Genomic DNA, 17,236 nt, shown 5'->3' with positions numbered 1-17,236 from the left:
TAGCTGGAGGCCCTGTGCAAGTGGTTCCTCAGTTACCAGCTCTCATCCAGTGCAATGACATGACTGTCAGAATACCTGTAAGTGTGCAAAGTGACGTACCTGGGAGGGTCCTGTTGGGTAATGACCTTAAAACTCCTGGAGTTGTGTCTAGTACCCCCAGCCTCCCCAGCAAAAGGAAGCAGGAGCTCACAAGGTCTGCTAGATAGAGAACCTTAAGAGGCTCTCCTGGGGAAAGGATAGAGGAAACTATCACCCCAAGTCCACAGGATTTACCTACTGCTATTGCAGGACAAACAGAGACAAAGGGGAAACCCAAGTCTGCCAGCAAGAAACCAGCAAGCACCCCTGTGTCCAGAAGGATATCTCCAAGACTGTCCAAAGTCACATCTGTGACTCCTCCACCAGCTAAGGCTGAGTGTGAGGTTCAACCCTGTATGGTTCAACTAGATACTGAGGAATCAGATCTGGAAGAAGATCCTATTCTGGTTGGAGTTCTTGATCCTGTTGAACATCCTGGACTGCAGTCTTTACTGGCAGAAGATGGACCCAATAGGACAGACTTCAGCAGAGGACAAAGGGAGTGTCCTACTCTTGAGGGTCTTGACCTACGGGCAGCTTCTCAGCTCGATGAGAAAGAGCCTGGAAAGTATATGTTACACTGGGAATATGGCCTCTTCCACAGTGAACCAACGATGTCAACCCCTGGAGACTGCAAAAAACCTGTAGTACCTCTAGTGAACCAACTCCAGTTTCTGCAATTAGCCCACGAGATACCTTTGGCTGGTCACTTGAGTTTTAAGAAGACCACGGAAAGGCTCTCTCTTTACTTCTACTGGCCTAAGATGGGTTCAGAAGTAGACAAATTCTGCAGCAGCTGTCACACTAGCCAAACATCTGGCAAGAGTGGAACCAAGAATGTGGCACCCTTGGTGCCTCTCCCAGTGGTGGGAGTTACTTTTGAGAGGTTTGGGATTGAAATAGTTGGTCCTCTTGACCCTCCCACATCTTCAGGCAACCGGTTTATCCTGGTTGTAGTGGATCATGCCACTCAATTTCCTGAAGCCATAACTATGAGGACTGTTACAGCTCCGGCTGTGGCTAAAGCCCTACTTCGTATTTTTACCAGAGTAGATTTTCCTAAGGAGGTGATATCTGAAAGGGAATCAAATTTTATGTCCCACTACATGCGAGCCATGTGGAAAATCTGTGGAGTCACCTAAAAGTTCTCAACTGCCTACCATCCCCAAACCAATGGATTGGTGGAGAGGTTTAACAGAACTATGAAGAGCATGATAGGTGCTTTAGAAGAACCCCTTAGAAGAAAGTGGGACCTTCTACTGCCATGTCTTCTCTTTGCATATAGAGAAGTCCCTCAGGAGGGAATAGGATTCAGTCCCTTCAAACTTCTCTATGGCCATCCAGTCAGAGGTCCATTGGCCCTGATTAAGGAGGGGTTGGAGAGTGCTCCTTCCCCCAAGCCAGTCATAGTGACTGATTATGTGATTGGTCTCCGGAGGAGAATGTCACACATGATGGCAGAGGCAAGTGATAACTTGAAGGCTGGTCAAGCTCTGGTCAAACATTGGCATGGCCAGAAAGCTAACATGCTTGAGTTTACTCAAGACCAGCTTGTTCTTGTTATGGTCCCCACAAGGCAGAGGGCCTTGCAGGACAAATGGATAGGAGCCTTCAAAGTTGTGGGTAAACTTGGAGAGGTGAACTATCTGGTGGATTTAGGCAATCCTAAGGAGGCTCACAGAGTCTTTCACACCAACCGTTTAAAGGCTTATGTCTCTAGACCTGACATAGGAGCTCTGCTTCTAGCTTCAGCTCAGGAGGAGGAGGAGATTGAACCTCTACCTGACCTCCTCAGAGGCTTACCTTTGGATGAGCAAATTGAAGGAGTTAATCTCTCTTCCAGTCTAACATCTGACCAGCAGGATGAGTGCAAGTTACTGTTAAACCAGTTTGCCTCCCTGTTCTCACTTTCACCAGGCTTGACCCCCTTGGGCCAACATGATATACTCATTGGTGACTGTTTGCCTGTCAAAAGAAGGGGGTACAGAATGTCAGACAATGTGAGAACCCATGTAAGGAATGAGGTCAACAAGATGCTTGATATCGGGGTTATAGAGCCTTCTACTAGCCCATGGTCTAGCCCAGTTTTGCTTGTACCAAAGGCAGGATCCAAGGAATTGAGATTCTGTGTAGACTATATAGCTCTAAATGCAGTCACAAAGACTGATGCCCATCCTTTACCTAGGACAGATGAGCTGGTGGGCAAACCTGGTGCAGCCAAGTTCCTCAGCACATTTGACCTAACGTCAGGCTATTGGCAAATAGCCCTGACAGACCATGCCAAGGAGAAAACTGCATTATCCACCCCAGCTGTCCTCTACCAATTCAAGGTAATAACTTTTGGATTAAAGAATGCACCTGCTACATTTCAGAGGATGGTCAATCAAGTTCTGAATGGGATGGAGGACTTCTGCATGGCATACTTGGAAGACATTGCAGTGTTCAGCCCTACATGGAAAGACCATATTGAACAACTAGGTTATGTATTGCAGGCTCTTGAACAGGCCCATCTGACCATAAAGGCAAGCAAATGTCAAATTGGTCAGAGTAAAGTGGTCTACCTTGGACATGAGGTATGAGGAGGTGAAATAAGGCCATTACCTAGCAAAGTACAAGCTGTACAAAACTGGGCCACCCCTACTACTTAAACCCAAGTGAGAGCCTTCTTAGGCCTCACTGGGTATTACAGGAACTTCCTAGAGAACTATGGGACCATAGCTTCTCCCTTGAATGTCATCTCCTCTCCCAAATTTCCTAAAAAGGTCAGGGGGAATGAGGAGTGCAATCAAGCCTTTGAAGGCCTGAAGAAAGCCCTTTGTCAAGCTCCAGTCCTAAGAGCTCCTGACTATCACCAACCCTTCATTGTACAAACTGATGCTTCTAATGTAGGTATAGGTGCAGTCCTTAGTCAACTGGATGAGGAAGGTAGGGAACACCCCATTTGTTTCATAAGCAGGAAGTTAAAGGATCCTGAGACAAGGTGGGCAACAATAGAAAGAGAATGCTTTGTTATTGTGTGGTCACTGAAGAGGTTTAGACCATAATTGTATGGATCTACCTTCATTATTCAGACTGACCACCAACCCTTGAGATGGCTCATGCAAGTGAAAGGGGAAAACCCCAAACTACTCAGATGGTCAATCTGCCTGCAAGGATTTGATTTTTCCATTGAGCACAGAACAGGAAGTCACCACCAAAATGCTGATGGTCTCTCTAGGATGTTTACAACCGACTAGAGGTATGAGGTCCACCCAGGAGTGGATTAAATCCTCCTGTCCCTTAGTCTGGGGGTGGCGAGTGTTAGGGAGAATTCTCCTTCTAGGGCTAATTTCCCTCACCTAGTGAGTCACCCAGCAGCTTTTCTGGATGTCTGGAGTTTATTTTTTTTCACTTGGTAAGAGTGTACACTTTTTCCACTCTTACATGTGTTTTGGCATGTGTGTTTCTACTATTTGTGTAATCTTGGGCTCCGGAGCACACCACCCCAGGAGCCTCCTTTGTTGTGTGTTACACAGCACCTTCAGTGCAGTAACACAGGGTTGTCCTTGAGACTTCCCTCTGACTCCATTTCTCTGGGGCTGACTACTGTCCCCCAGAGAAATATAAAGTTGCCATTAACTTTACTTAGTCATTTAACCACAGATCCAGTACACCCCATCTTACATGGAGCACTGGAAATGGTTTACCCTTAGCCCTTTTTCTCTGTACCTCCTAGAGCATTGTTTTGCTCTTTTAACATTTAGACTTGGCTGGTGGCAGTGGTATCTACCCTAACTTTTCTACCGCGATTATACTATATAAACTTGGTACTGTATTAGGCTATCATATTAGCCTCGAACATAAACCCGCTTGACCAAATTGTCTTTCTTTTGGCTCCGGTCAGGTTTATTTGCCATTTCTTTTTGTTAAAGTCCTACTTGTGTTTTATTTTGTGCGTATCCCACAAATACACGTACCACGCTCACCCAAGGCCTATCGCATGTGAAACTCCCCACGTTCCCCACAAATACACGTACCACACTCGCCCAAGGCCTATCACGTGTGGTACTTCCCACGCACCACCGAAATTCGCACAGGCTGCCAATCCACCCTCCCCATGCCTCACAGGCAGTCCATCCACCCTGGCCATACCCCACAGGCAGCCCACACCACAGTGGGGACTTTTTCCATGCTATTTACCTGGCGCAAGCCAGGTACGTGTATTCTGAGGGGTGCGCAGGGAGTTTTACAAGCGATTTCGCTAGCATGAGCGGGGTACGTGTATTCGGAGGGGTGCACAGGAGTTTTACACGCGATTTGTCATTGTGGGTCTTCCCGGGTGTGCCCCCTCACCCCTCCCTGGGCCCTGCAGGCTGCCCACACCACGGGGGACTACCCTACAACCCTGGCCATGCCCCGCAGGCAGCCCATCCACCCGGGGCATGCCCCGCAGGCAGCCCACATGGCACCATGCACTTGTTAGCCCCAACACATGTCCCACCCACCATTGACGGGCACCTGCCAGCAGGCCCCGACTCATGTACCCCTGCACCCTCACCCACCCAGCAGCGACGGGTTCCTGCTAGCAGACCCTGACTCATGTCCCCCTGCACACCCACCCACCTAGCATTGACTGCACTGGTCAGCAGGCCCCGACTCATGACCCTGCACCCCCACCCACCCAACATTGACGGGCACCTGCCAGCAGGCCCTGACTCATGTTCCCCCCAACACGTCACCACGATCCACAATCATGGCCCTTATGGCCACCCAAATCCCACCCACACCACCCCAGTCCAAACACCCAACCAAGTATTCCATCCACCCCACATTGAAATCCCCATTACATGATACATCCCAAATGGCAAGTATGCACATCAATACATGTCTGTCACACACACACAATGGGTACAAGTGAATGAGAAAACCCACATCGTGACATGCATGAAACCAATGAGAGAATACCACACAATTGAAGTATGAAACCAAAATGTATTATATACAAAATCAATGGAATAAAAGAAAATCACACAAGAGAACATAATAACAAACAAAAGGCTGGATGTCCAAAAAAAAGAAAAAAAAAGATATCAATGCAGAATCCAAATAAATCCAAAAGAAAATGGCTCCAAAGTGTTTGTCCATAAAACCACATCCAAAGGAGAAAAAAAGAGAAATCCATTGCTCCATGGAAAAAAAAAATAATGAAGTCAAATCCAGTCTTCAACTATAAACAATGTACAAATCCAAGGTCCATGAGCCCAACAATTCATAGGAAACCTACAAAAACACTACCTAATAAACAACTATATACAAGAAGGTGGGGCATAGTCCATGCGCCCCAAATGAAAGAAAAATAGAAAGGAAACCTAACACTAATCAACTATACACAATGGCGGTGGGCAAGTCCTACGGCTCACTCTGTGATGTTCCAGGCCAGGGCATCATCGAACTCCATGTCGATGTCCCGCTGGCGGGCCTCTTCCCTGTCCCCGAGGTCTCGCCGGGATGCAGTCATGGCCTGTTCAAACTCCCTGCGAGTTGCCTCGAGGCACTCAGCCCCACCTCAACACCCTGCGCATGGAGTTCTCTGCCCTGACCATAGTGAGCCGTGCCTCTTCCGCCCGCCGCCGCTCTGCATCTATCCGCTGGCCCAACCACTGCCACACAGAAGACACTCCCATTCCAGGGTCCTCCTGCCCTCCGGCCGATGCCTGCCCCTCTGATGTTGATGGCCCCGAGCCATGATGCCTCCCATGCTGAGCCTGCAGCTGCCTCCGACGCAACTGCCTCTGCCAGCACAACGGCATCCGGGCTGATGGAATCCACCGGCGCCGTCGTGCACGTGCCCTTCCCAATGATGCCGGCACATCCTCCATCTGCTGGGTTCCAGTTGGTGGGGTGTCCACCCCTGCTGGACCTCCGACTCCCGACTGTGGCAGGGATGGGATCTCCACCGAGCTGGCTGTGTTGGTCGGGGCAGGTCCACAGGGGTCCCTGGTGGAATCTGGGCCGGAAGACGGCACAGAGAACAACTGGCGCATAATGTGCACAGAGGAGGAGAGGGCTGCCAGAGTGCCCGACACATGTTGGAGCCCTCTGATCAGGGCCCCTCCCAACTGGGCCACGTTGGCACGCAGCTCTTCGTGATGACGTGCATGGTCCCCCCAGGAAGCATGCACGTCATCACGAATGTCACGCGTCAGCAACGCGACACCAATCAGGATGGACTCCATACGGTCACGGGTCTCCTCGTCTGCAGGTAGTGGAGTGCCAGATAATGTGGGCCTCCCCCCTACCTGCGGACGGGCCTGGGATGGGGCATCCCTGCTGGTGCATGGTGGTGCAGTCACAGGCACCAGTCCCCTCGCTCCCGGATGATGGTAATTTCTGTGATGGTGGCTGGGCCTTGCGTCGCCAGCCGTTGGAGGCATCCCTGCCACTTTGCTCCACAGCGCCGTCTCTGCCCTCTTCTTCGCTCGCCGCTGTGTAGAGGGAGACATAGAACACAAGCATCAGGGTACTGTACAATAGTCCCCTAGACAGGGAGCAATAGCACATGAGTGGCACTGTCAAACGTCACTTCCATCATGTCCCTCCACAACACATGGGTCAATGCAGGCAACACACATGCAGAAACAGGCACGGCGCATGCAATCAACATTTGCATCCATGTCCAAGGGACTCTATTAACATACAATGGTGGGTTGAAACTCACATGCATCATGGGTCATACTGATCACATGCATACACATCACCGGAGGTCCATGCATCTGGCCTCGTACACGACAGACACAGTGGATACAAGGATGACTAGGCTGCATCAGTGAATCTACACATCGTCACGTACATGTGTCATGCATCCATGGCGTTTACAAGTCACACACACGCCACTCAGACACACAGACATGTACACCATACATGTCCATGACAGCAGCACCCATCCCTCACACCCCAACCATGTCCAAGAACAGAGACAGGCATGCATTCAAGTGTGCATTCCGCATGCTGCTCCGCATTTTGCATTGTAACACATACACCATCCATGTGGTTCACGCATGACTGGACTCACATGCAGCAGCATCATGTCCCTGCACACACACATCCATACATGGCCCATGTCACGCATACAGCCAAGTAGCTGACTACCAGCACACTGCAACATGCACTGTTTCACACGGCAATGCATGGCCACTTACCGCTCGACTCCAGACAGGCCTGCATCCTGAGGATCTGGTGGTGCAGCACTGGGCGAATGCGCTCCAGGACCCTCATCTGCTGGTTGGTAACCTGGCCACAGAGCCCCACTGCATCTGCTGTGTCTAAGAGGCGTCGGGCCTTCTTGAGGGTCCTGGACTTGTAGTCCTCCCAGCGCTTCTGGACGTGTTTGATGTCGCGGGGTGCCACCCCCTCCACGTTGATGGCACCCACTATGTCCATCCAGACCCTCCTCCGTCCTTCTTTGTCAGCGAGCGATGTTGAGAAGAGGGCATCATATTGCCCTAGGACTTGCTCCACCAGGATGCCAAATTCATTAGAAGTGAAGCTGGCAGCTCTCTGCCTCTCAGCTGGGGGGTTGCCACTGGTGCCAGATGGTGTTGTGTCAGACATGGCAACCTCAGAGGCAGGTGTGGGTGGGCAACTGGGTCCTGGGGCTGGGCTGTGGAGCGATGGAATACCAGTCGGGAGTCTTCTGTTCCAGCAGGGGTGGTCACAGCAAATGGACCCCTGCAGATGGCAGATGTGCAGGCACCAAATGGCAGGGCACGGTGACAGCAGGCAGGCAGCAGCAGATGGCTCCTGGGAGGCTGCTCGGGGATCTGGGGGGCAGGAAAATGGCCTTCTGGGAGGAGCGTGATCTTCCGTCTGTTGTCACGTGGCCAGCTTGATACGGAGTGATTTGGCACGTGAATAAACTGCACATCAGCGTGTAATTTGAGGAAAGGCCCTTAGCGTGTAAGCGTGTCTGTGATGTTACGCGCGCGGACGTTTCCCTCGTGACGGGTGCATAGTGATTCAGCATGTGAAAAAACAGCATGTCTGCGTGTTAATGCGTGTAATCCGAGGAAAGGGCCTAAGTGTGTAAGAGAAGTGACGCGTGTGGGCGTTTCCCTCAGCACGGGTTAAAGGTAAATGGGTCCCGGCAGTTGGCTGTACGTGCCTTTCGTGGAGACCGACGTGTGTGTTGCTACTTCGTGTTGTTTCACGCGCCATCACAACTTCACAGCGGATCAAGGACGTATCTCTTCTTTTGGTGGGGGTATAGGCTACGCGTGTTTTTCATTATCACGCTAGTCTGACGGTGTGTCGCGCATGCTATTTTTCCCACTGCGGGTGCCCCTGTGTATCGCATACCCATTTTCGAGGTCATAGTAGCCTGCATGTCCCACGCGTGCATGTTTTTCGTGTCCCTGGGTGCCACCGCGTACTACGGGAGGTTAATTCCCCACACGTGGGCTACCGGGGGTTGCGTGCATGGTTTTTCTGCAGTTCTGGGGTGCCTGAGCGTTGTGTAACCCGTCACTTCATCACTGGGGTCACATACAGCCTTGCAGGTGCAGGGGTGCTGTTAACATCTTGTATCCCACTCCCTTCACCCCAATTGCCCATGACAATTGTCATGTACACCTACCATTGGCACTACTCCATCTGTGCCGGCACTACTCCATCTGTGCCATGGCTGGGAGGGCACGAAAGGTGAGGGGCGCCTCAGCTGGGCGTACTCATGTGGCGGGCGTGGTCAGGGACGTGGCCGGGTTGACCAGGGAGTAGAGGTACTCCAGGGTGTCCAGGGTGGCTGCAGGGGGGGAAGAGGCAGGGGGCGCCAGCTCGGCAAGATGTTGTGCCACGTGTTGGTGCAGTCATGCCACCACCCCCTGCGGCTCCGGGAGATGTAGTTCTTGCATATGGCACTGGCACCCATGTGACCCGGCAGTCCGTTTCATCGACTGCCATGGGCCCGAGGGTAGTGGTAGCTGCAGGTGCAGCTGTGGACACCACCACCCAGGCTCAGGGTCTGCCAGTGCAGGCTGTGTTGGCACTTGAAGAGTCCATGGAAGATTTCCAGGAGATCAGGAGGCACAGTGTAGGTGCACACAGGGCTGCCCTGACCGAGGCACGTGTCCCTGGGGCAGCAATGTCATCTGCTGCCCCAACCAGCCGGGTGTTGGCAAATGCAGGGGCAGATGCAGCCGACACCACCCCGGTTGTGAGTCTACCAACCAGGACAGTCCCAGTCAATGACCCTGCCACAACAGATGTTGCTGCGCAGGGTCCATTCCAGGGCACCCAGCAGCCACTAAAGCAAGTCAGGGCTTCACTCCATGTTCCACCTGCCACTCCCTCTGCTCATTCCACCAGCGCCACTGCCCATACTGATCAGGGCGGCATTTGCCAGCCAGGGTCCGGACCAGCGTCCAAGAGGAGGAAGGTTGCACCTGCAGTACAGGTTGGGACCCCAGACACAGTTACTGCCTCCGGTACGTCGAGGAAGAAGCCTTTCTGCATGCAGGAACTGGACTTCCTCGTGGACTACATGCGGGAACACAACCGTGACATGCTAGTGGGGCCAAATTGTAAACTACGGCTGCTCATCGTAATACCCACTGGAAGCAAGTTGCAGATCATGTGAGTGCATTCGGCCATGAGGTGCGCAGAGCGCAAGAGTGCAAAAAGCGTTGGGATGACCTCAAACGCAGCACTAAGGTGAAGCATGCCTCTAATTACAACATGACTGGTGACTGGCAGTGGGCCACCACCTGAGGAGGAAGACCTCACTCCGCACGAGTCAGTCGTTGCAGAGTTCATACCAACAGCAATGGTCGAAGGTGTGGGAGAGATGCTGGACTTTGACGCCCTGCCCAGTGAGTGTCGTCGCGTGTTTGTCAAGGCCATGTGTGTTTTGCTTGTGTGATGTGTTGTGCTTGACTGCCACTACATGTCATGTGTACATGGTTCTCATGTGCAAGTCATGCAATGCTTCACTGATGCGTGCCTGCTGTGCAGGATAGTGGACATGTAGAGCAGACGGGGACTGTCCTCACCACCACACTTGCACCCCACTCACATGCTCGTCACCCGGTTGCCCCTCCGGTCCATGTTCCATCTCACTGGCATTTCTGCATGTTGCCTGGGGTGTGCTTCCTCTCAGCACTGGGACTATGTCATTGCATGACTGACATGCATGTTGTCTCTGCCTGCATGTAGGTACTCTACGTAGGCATGCTCCCTTGCCCCTCAACCACCCCTGCACCCCAATTTCAACATTGCACTGGTGTGCATCATGTTGGCGTACGCCAATGGCCTGTTCAAGACTCCTGTGTACATGCAAACTACCACCAGCCAACCTGCCAGACACATGCAGTGAGGTTCATCCTCTGCCCTTCATGCAGGGGGCCTCACTTGGACTGTGCAGATGGCAGATGCTCCACAGGGACATGAGTGTCCATTCATGCTCCATGTGCATTCCATGCATGCCCCTATGTGTCCTTGACTGGATGATCATTGTAGTACGTGTCCGGGATGACCTACATTTCTTGGCATTTGATCATCCATTCCATGCCCACTCTGGCTCAGTCCTGCATCACACACATGTTTAGGGTGTCACAGTCTGTGTGGGGCACAGGCCTCCTGCTGTTTCAGGCCCACTGACTCGGTTCAACTGTTGTAGTGGCTTCTGCACACATGGGTGTACTACTGAGGGTTCATCATGTGTCCTGCTTACTGTCCCATCATTATCTGCTGTGTTGTCAGTTGACTCAGATGATGCAATTGATGCTAGTCATCACTGTCTGCCAATACCCAGGTCTCTGGTCACCCTTTCACTGCCATGCAATGCATCCCTGCATTTTCACTTAGGGAGGGTTGCATGTAGCAATGCAACCTATTGCATGCAGATTGCACGTGATGCCTGAACTTGCCCTTGCACTGCCTTCACGTTTATTGATGCACATCATGATATACTTGTTCATGTAGATAGTGGGTAACGTACACATGTTCTGCACTGCATCAACCCACTTCTGAGCTGTGTTACACCGTTCTACATGCCTTCTCCCTGATGCTATGTCTAAGTGACCTGGCATGCATGCCGGGTTCTCATTTGTGTGTGACATGTCTTCTTCATGTGTTGGCTGTCTGTGTGATGTCTATGTGTGTGTGTGTTATGTGCTTCTGACATGTGTACTAATGTTATTTTTCTCCACTTTTCAGATGATGATGCAATGGAGCCAGAGGATAGTGTTGTCATGCCATACACAGTTTTGCTATGACACCAGCAACCCGACACAAGTTGGGGTCGTGGGGTGGTAGACCATGAGAACCCACATGTGTTACAGACCATCTTGTCTGTGGCTGGCAATGAGTCAAGCTAGGATGATCACTCTGACGACAATGTCGAGTTGGGTGTGCATCGGGTCCATTCGTCAGGGGTGAGTGAGTCTGATGTGGACGCTCCTCTGTCCGTGACACCTGCACTGAGGGGCCAGACGGTGGTGGGACCTCGCCTGTGGTGGATCGGGACGCAGGGTCACCCTCCAAACCAGTTGCTGATGTGCCTGGGGTATTACGTCGACGGGGGAATGTATTCCTGCAGCTGCGGGCGGTGCCATCCCAACAAGGACGTCGGCTCCTTGGGCCCCGCAGGTGTCAAGCCCAGCAACGCGTAAGCCATGCGCCATTGGGGTATACTGAGTGGGAGCAAGCGATGGTTGCCAATTCAGAACACCAGGGGGCAGCAATTGATAACATTGCTTAGAGCATGGAGCGTGTGGCCCAATCCGTGCTACCCCCTGCTAGGCATGTGGAACTCCAGCAGTGGGCGGCACAGTCCACGGCCTGCTCACTCAGGCTGGGCATGGCAGCCTCAGACAGGGCACGCCAGGCTGAAATGGTGTCTTTGCATCAAGCAATTGCTGCTCACGCACAGGCACACATGGATGCCGTGAAGGTTCAGTATGATTCCCTCAGATCTACTCTGGGTGTGCTCTTGATGTCCCAGAGGAATTGATCAGAGGAGAGGTTGGAGCAGCTAGACAGCTAGACCATCTCGGCTGAGCTACGTGCTTGCCGGGAGGTATACCAGTTGTCCAGCCAGGCTATGCAGGAAGAACTCTGTGTTACACATGCTATCTTGCAAGAGGAAGCACGCTTATCACGCAAGGTTCTACATGCTGACCTACGTGTCATCGCTGCACAGAACCAGGCTCACACGTCCCGCAGACTTGCTGCCAATGAGGGACAAGCTGCGTCTAGGCGTGGTCAGGGTACTGTTACATGTCAACCTTTTCAGGAAGAGGGTGATGAGCACGACGAGATATCTTCCACACAGGTCGGGCTGTGCAGGCGTTGAGCCCATGGAGGTTTTTTTTTTTGTCTCAACATCATCACATGTGGGTGTTGAGGTGCACCCTGTACCTCCCCCCTCTTGGGTGCCTCCCCCCGGGTCATATGTGGCCATTTTTTATTTTTCATCTTAGTTTAGTTAGTTAATATGGTTTTTGATAGTTAGTTTAATTAGTTAATATAGTATAAAATTGCTTGTCTATTGTGCATTCATGTGACGGTGTGGTGCTTTGTGGCTTTTGAAAGTATCCACTGTTTGTTCCAGCTGGGCCCTTCAAGCTTGTCTCGTGTATGTGTTTGCAGCTTGGAGTCCTGACTCCCATAGGCCACTCCTGCTAAGTAGCGCCACTGATGGGGAGCTTGGCCAGATATTGTTGTAGAAGCGCACAGTACAGCTAAGATGTGTTGAGGGACAAATGCCAAGAAGGTTGACAAGTTGTCAGCGGTACACACAGGGGCTGTCGCACATATCCTCCAGTCCCCCCTGCTCCATAGAAGAGTTATTCACACAGTAGCGTTCTGAGCCAGAAACGTATACAGCACACAGGCACACCCAGCGAGGCACTGACTCGTGTGCAGTGCATGTTATTTGCATGTGCAAATTGACACTTGAACTACCTATTGTAATCCACGGGTGCCAGAATACGACTTGTATTGAAGTCGCACCTCGCTATACGCGTCTAGCCGGTCACCCAGGGACCATTCTATCATGTGTTATTCTTGACGCATTGGTCTTCCATTTACCGCACGCCCACGTGTGCCTGCCTTACTGCATTGACAGTGTATGAACCATCACAGGGGCAAGCTAACGTATACGTACATAGCAGAAGACAAGGGTGTTTGTTTGGGGAGAAGTCACTTACTTTGGGGCAGGAATGTTGTTGTGTGTGTGTTGTAAACATACACAGATTAGTAACTCACGCTCTCTTTGCAGCATTAAACTGATCCTGTTACCAGACCTGAGAGTGCGCAAGCAGGAGGCCAGCACTCTCCCCAGAGATAAGTCTCTCTTTGTCTTGCATTTCACTCATTTCATACTATTGTCAATCTGAAAAAGTGAATACCCTTCATTTGGATGATAGACGTATCTTGATGGCCGAAGGCCAACCGTCTTATGCACAGAATTATAGAAATACAGACTGCTATGCTTGACCAACAAGCAGCCATTTTAAACATAGCAAGAATCACCATTTTGCTTGTTAACCATTGCTCATTGCTTTCTGTCTAAACTGCTTTGCAGCTTTCAATTCTTGCGAATTCTGCTTACTCTGCTCAACTGTTAACATTGTTGTCTGAATATGAAGAAGCCTTTTTTGGTAATAAAAGGAACATTACATTCAGACAATAAGTGGCAGAACGAAGACATATTATGCAAAGCTGAAGCATTGCGAGGACTATCTGAAGAAAAACTATCATGGGTACAGAGAACATGCGCTCCCATATGGACAGAACACATAACAAAACTCACTTGAGTTACAGCCATTGAAAAGCCTTTCAAATTGCACAAAGACATTCCATATGAACTCTGTTTCCATGGGGAAGGGAAAAAGAACATGGGAGAAAACAAAAACTGCAGAAAAACTCTCATAATACCCGACATGAAGAAAGGAACAGCTGCAATGATAGATACATACTGGGTTTGCGCCAACATGGCGTACTTGCACCTCCCACAATCATGGAGGGGTACGTGCTCCATGGCAATGCTGCATTCTGCTCTGATGGTGATCCCAGAAAGCCATATCCAAGGAGAAAATGCACAAGTGGCAGCGCCAAACAAAATGTCCCCAACACCGCCTGAAGAAGGTCCTGTGTATGTCTTGGCTGAGTAAAATTTACAAAGCACGGTACGGAGGAAGAAAAGGTCATCAAACTACATCTCTGCCAAATCATCAGAACTGTTGACACAAATTCCTGATCGATTCCAGTTGTTCAGCTCTGTCGAGACATTCTTTGCATCTCTCGTTCTCAGCATCCAGGCAAGAGCGAATACAAAATGGCATCAGATCACCAGATAGGAACTCATCCAACTGGCCAACGACACAGAAGAAGGAGTCAACATCATCAAAGTGGAACTCAGAGCTTTACGGCTAATGACCATGCAGAACAGGTATGTGCTAGACCTGTTAACAGCAATGGATGGAGGTGTTTGCCTAAAAATTGGGAGCGCATGCTGCACATTTGTACCTTCTGCAGACGCGGACAATGGCTCCCTTTCCCATGTCATAGCGACAGTGCACGACCTTGGAGAACGCATAAAGGATGAAGGAGGAGCGCAACCCAGCACCTGGTTCAACAATCTTTTTTCTTGGGTTCCATCCTGGCTCGGAATGACTGTTAAATTATTGATACCCCTCATTGTTTACTCACTCCTTATTTTTTGTGTGTGCCAATTAGGTCTCAGGTGCTGTGCCAATGTAGTACCTAATCGTGCGTTAATGATGGTAAAAATGGGCCGTGCAAATGGAGTGGCGCAAATGAAACACGAGGCAGAAGTACAAACAGGGGACACTTCAGAGCCAAAATACAGAATGACTGCAATATACAACACAGGGAATATAGTAGATAACTTATATCACACAACTATAAAAGAACCAAAAGAATTACAATGGTACAAGGAAGTATGGGAGGAGATGGAGGGTGTTTTTACATGACCTGTACCCCTGACGAGTATGCTAGAAGGGGGGAAATCCTCAGAGCAGTGTCTAGGGCATGGATGCCAATAAAAGGGACTCCTGCATGGGACAAGGCGGTTGTCACAATTCGACCCTGGTCACTGTGGGGAAGATGGAGGCTTACTTAGGTATTCTCGCGGTCCTTTTACCGTTCTAGTCTTTCTGGTCTTTTCCCTTTAAAAGGTAACCACGCCCACAACGCCGTGCGTTGCAACTCGCTTGTCAGCCTTTCGCTAACTTCGCCTGCAGTGCCGCTTTTCGTGCTTGGTCTTCGACCCTTTTCCCCTTTGTACTTGCCCGCTTCGGCTCCCTAGTATTTTGTGCTTTCCTTCTCTTGGCCTTTCTGTCCGCTTCCTCGTACCAGCCTCTCTCCCCTCTGAGCTGGGTTTCCAGTCCGTTACTCCCTTCCGTGATCCTTCGCTACTGCCTCCCGCTCACTCTCTCTCTCTCTCTCTCTCTCTCTCGCCCGATTCCTTACTCGCATTCTCCCGCTTTTGCTCCCGCTCGCTCTCTCTCTCTCCCTCTCTCTCTCGTTCCTTCTCATTCTGACTATCTCTCTCTTTCCCTTCTTTCCCGGTTGTCTATCTCTCGCACTTTCCCTTTCACTTCTGTTCGCTCTCTCATACCTTCCCCTCTCTCTCGCACTCCTGTACTAGCTCTCCCATTCTCTCCTACTTACCCCTTAGTAGCTGAATTCCTTCCCACCTGACTGCACTTGTGAAGCCTCCGCTTCTCCTTACCTTGTACGCAGAGGATTTTCCTCCAATCCTTTCCGACATCAGCATACCTCGTCCTGTATTACTTGGACATAAGAACTGTTGCTGCTTTACAATTCATCAGCCTCCTCCACTTCCGACACTCTCCCAGCCTGCAAGGACTCATCATCAAACAGGGTTTTTTCTGCTGTCACAGGCTTTTTCCCTGGCGTCAAGGGACTGGCTCCCCTGGGTCCACCTGACAGCTTGTTCTCACCACTGTCAGGGTGGCCTCAAGCGGAGACCGTCCCTACCTCTACGATCGTAAGAAGGACAAGAGGGAGAAGAAGGAAAGGAAGGGAAGTAAGGGTTCCAAGACGGACGAAGATCCGGATGTGATCAAGAAGGAGAGGAGTAGAAGACCTAAGAATTCTATCCAGGAGGATTCCTCTAAGGAGTCAGGTGAGGAGTCATCGGGGGTGGTAGTTTCCGATTCTGACAGTTTGCAGCGCCAACAAGTCAACATGGCCTCCTTGGAACAGTTCCAGGAGATGGTGGCTGCTATCCAAGGCCTTCAGACTGAGGGGCAGAATCTCCGAACGAAAATGTCAGTCTACGACAACAGATAGCAGTACGAGATGATACTCAGGGTGACTTGCCTCCACAGTCGTTCTCTTTTGGCAAATATGATGGAAATCCAAATCAATTGAAGGAATTCTTGGATGCTTGCATGGTCTATTTCACTTTTAGACCTAAGGCTTACGAACTAGACAGGTCCAAGGTTGGTTTGCTTGTTTCTAATCTCGTCGGAAACGCCTTGGCTTGGGCCACCCCGTTAATATCCCAATCCGACCCAGCAGTCAACGATTATCCCCACTTTATCCAGCTGATGAGATCCAGATTCGACAGACCTGAGGTTCTGTTTTCTTCTTACGAAGCCCTCTTGGACATTCGTCAAGGGAATCTAGATGTTCAAACCTATGCTTCCACCTTCATAAGACTGGCAAAGGATGCAGGATGGCCCGACTCTGCTCAACAAACCCTCTTTCGCCGGGGGCTCCATGACGACCTCAAAGACGAGCTAGCCAGAGTGGCCCGTCCGGCCTCCTTCCAAGAACTAGTGACTCTGACTCTTCAGCTGGAATACCGACTTCTAGAGCGAAGACAGGAAAGAAGGAGGTTCCGAAACCTTCCTTCGGCAAGTTCAACTCCAGTTCCTCTACCAACTAGGAGCCAGGCTGAAGAACCGATGCAGATCGGAACTACTAGAGGCCCCCTAACTCCAGAGAAGAGAAAGAGACGCAGAGATCTGGGTCTCTGCATGTACTGTGGATCTTCTAAGCATTTGCTCGGGAACTGTCCAGAGGTACCTCCAAGACATTCGGGAAACGCTGCTCCCCGGTCTTAAGCAGGGATAAGAACCAGGCAGAGGCGATCAATCCCTGCAACCTTTCTTGTCCGAGAGCTACAGGA

This window comes from Ambystoma mexicanum, chromosome 8 (assembly GCF_040938575.1).
Source record: "Ambystoma mexicanum isolate Mex_15411 chromosome 8, UKY_AmexF1_1, whole genome shotgun sequence".
NCBI lineage: Eukaryota > Metazoa > Chordata > Amphibia > Caudata > Ambystomatidae > Ambystoma > Ambystoma mexicanum.
This window is presented reverse-complemented; position numbering follows the sequence as displayed.